General features: G+C 41.9%; 1 non-coding gene across 1 annotated transcript; it reads right to left on the bottom strand.

Annotated features, from left to right (window-relative positions):
* Positions 1-312: 312 nt before the first annotated feature.
* On the bottom strand, positions 313-416 carry LOC127742154 (small nucleolar RNA R71). The gene has a single exon (XR_008003341.1). It is a non-coding gene; the product is annotated as a small nucleolar RNA R71 (small nucleolar RNA).
* Between the last annotated feature and the right edge of the window lie 2,740 nt (positions 417-3,156).

Below are 3,156 nucleotides of genomic sequence, written 5' to 3'. Positions count from 1 at the left end.
TCCATTCCTGCCATTGGAGCCAATAATTTTGAGCTTAAGCATCAATTAGTTGCCTTAATGCAACAAAACTGCAAGTTTTATGGACTTCCATCTGAAGATCCTTACCAGTTTTTAACTGAGTTCTTGCAGATCTGTGAGACTGTTAAGACGAATGGAGTTGATCCTGAAGTCTACAGACTCATGCTTTTCCCTTTTGCTGTAAGAAACAGAGCTAGAATATGGTTGGATTCACAACCTAAAGACAGCCTGGACTCCTGGGAGAAGCTGGTCACGACCTTCTTGGATAAATTCTTTCCTCCTCAAAAGCTGAGCAAGCTTAGAGTGGATGTTCAGACCTTCAAACAAAAAGATGGTGAATCCCTCTATGAAGCTTGGGAAAGATACAAGCAGTTGACCAAAAGGTGTCCATCTGACATGTTTCAGAATGGACCATATTAAATATATTCTATTATGGTCTATCTGAGTTTTCAAAAATGTCATTGGACCATTCTGCAGGTGGATCTATTCACCTAAAGAAAATGCCTGAAGAGGCTCAAGAACTCATTGACATGGTTGCAAATAACCAATTCATGTACACTTCTGAGAGGAATTCCGTGAATAATGGGATACCTCAGAAGAAAGGAGTTCTTGAAATTGATGCTCTGAATGCCATATTGGCTCAGAACAAAGTGTTGACTCAACAGGTCAACATGATCTCTCAAAATCTGAATGGATGGCAACATGCATCCAACAGTACTAGAGAGGCAGCTTCTGAAGAAGCTTATGATCCTGAGAACCCTGCAATAGCAGAGGTAAATTACATGGGTGAACCTTATGGAAAAACCTATAATTCATCATGGAGAAATCATCCAAATTTCTCATGGAAGGATTAACAAAAGCCTCAACAAGGCTTTAACAATGGTGGACGCAATAGGCTGAGCAATAGCAAGCCTTTTCCATCATCTTCTCAGCAACAGACAGAGAATTCTGAACAAAATACTTCTAATTTAGCCAATCTAGTCTCTGATCTGTCAGAAGCCACTTTCAGTTTCATGAGTAAAACAAGATCCTCCATTAGAAATCTGGAGGCACAAGTGGGCCAGCTGAGTAAGAAAGTCATTGAAACTCCTCCCAGTATTCTCCCAAGCAATACAAAAGAGAATCCAAAAGGAAAGTGCAAGGCCATTGACGTAATCAATATGGCCGAATGCACAAGGGAGGAGAAGGACGAAAATCCTAGTGAGGAAGACCTCCTGGGACGTCTCTCAAGCAAGAAGGAGTTTCCTATTAAGGATCCAAAGGAATCTGAGGCTCATATAGAGACCATAGAGATTTCATTAAATCTCATTCTGCCATTCATGAACTTTGAAGACTATTCCTCCTCTGAAGAGGATGAAGATGTGACTGGAGAGCAAGTTGCTCAATATTTAGGAGCTATCATGAAGATGAATGCCAAGTTGTTTGGTAATGAGACTTGGGAAAGTGAGCCTCCCTTACTCATTAGTGAACTAGATACCTGGATTCAGGAAATTTTACCTCAAAAGAGACAAGATCCTGGCAAGTTCTTAATACCTTGTACCATAGGCACCATGACCTTTGAAAAAGCTCTATGTGATCTGGGGTCAGGGATAAATCTTATGCCACTCTCTGTAATGGAGAAGCTAGGGATCATTGAGGTACAACCTGCCTTGTTCTCAATACAATTGGCAGACAAGTCATTGAGACAAGCTTATGGAATAGTAGAGGACGTGTTAGTAAAGGTTGATGGCCTTTACATCCCTACTGATTTCATAATCTTAGACACTAGGAAGGAAGAGGATGAATGCATCATCCTTGGAAGACTTTTCCTAGCTATAGCAGGAGCTGTGATAGATGTCAACAGAGGTGAATTAGTCCTTTAATTGAATGGGGACTACCCTGTGTTTAAGGCACATGGCCATCCCTCTATAACAAAAGAGAGTAAGCATGAAGAGCTTCTCTCAGTTCAGAGTCAAGAAGAGCCCCCACAGTCAAACTCTAAGTTTGGTGTTGGGAGGCCACAATCAAACTCTAAGTTTGGTTTTAAGACCCCATATCCAAACTCTAAGTTTGGTGTTGGGACTATACAACATTGACCTGATCACCTGTGAGGCTCCATGAGAGCCCACTGTCAAGCTAATGACATTAAAAGAGCGCTTGTTGGGAGGCAACCCAATTTTTATTTATCTAATTTTTATTTTTATTTCAATGTTATTTTATGTTTTATTAGGTACATGATCATGTGGAGTCACAAAAAAAATATAAAAATTAAAAACAGAATAAAAAAACAGCAGAAGAAAAATCACACCCTGGAGGGAGGCCATACTGGCGTTCAACGCCAGTAAGGAGCATCTGGCTGGCGTTCAACACCAGAACAGAGCATGAATCTGGCGCTGAACGCCAGAAACAAGCAACATTCTGGCGTTTGAATGCCAGGAATGTGCCTTGAGGAAAGCTGGCGCTAAACGCCAGTAACAAGCATGGAACTGGCGTTCAACGCCCAAAACATGCTACACATGGGCGTTGAACGCCCAGAATGTGCATCACCTCGGCGTTTAAATGCCAGAATGGTATGCAAAGGCATTTTGCATGCCTATTTGGTGCAGGGATGTAATTCCTTGACACCTCAGAATCTGTGGACCCACAGGATCATCTCAGGATCTATGGACCCCACAGGATCCCCACCTAACATATTCCCACCTTACCTCCTAATACTATAACACTCTTCCCCATGTCACACTTCCTAACAACTTCAATCTCTCTTCCCAATTACCCCCTTCACCACTCACATCCATCCACTCTTCCCCATAAACCTCACCTACCTTCAAAATTCAAAAACACTTTCCCACCCAAACCCACCCTAAATGACCGAAACTACACCCTCTCCCCTCCCTATATATACCCTTCCATTCTACTTCATTTTCACACAACACAACCCCCTCTTCTATACATTGGCCGAAACCTACACTCCCCCTTCTCCTCCATATTTTCTTCTTCTTCTTCTTCTCTTCTTTCTTCTCTTGCTCGAGGGCGAGAAATATTTTAAGTTTGGTGTGGTAAAAGCATAAGCTTTTTGTTTTTCCATTACCATCAATGGCACCTAAGGCCGGAAAATCCTCTAGAAAAGGAAAAGAGAAGACAAAAGCTTCCACCTCCGAG

Source organism: Arachis duranensis, chromosome 9, assembly GCF_000817695.3.
Source record: "Arachis duranensis cultivar V14167 chromosome 9, aradu.V14167.gnm2.J7QH, whole genome shotgun sequence".
Classification (NCBI taxonomy): domain Eukaryota; kingdom Viridiplantae; phylum Streptophyta; class Magnoliopsida; order Fabales; family Fabaceae; genus Arachis; species Arachis duranensis.
Note: the sequence above shows the minus strand (reverse complement) of the source record. Positions and strands in the feature narration are given on the sequence as shown.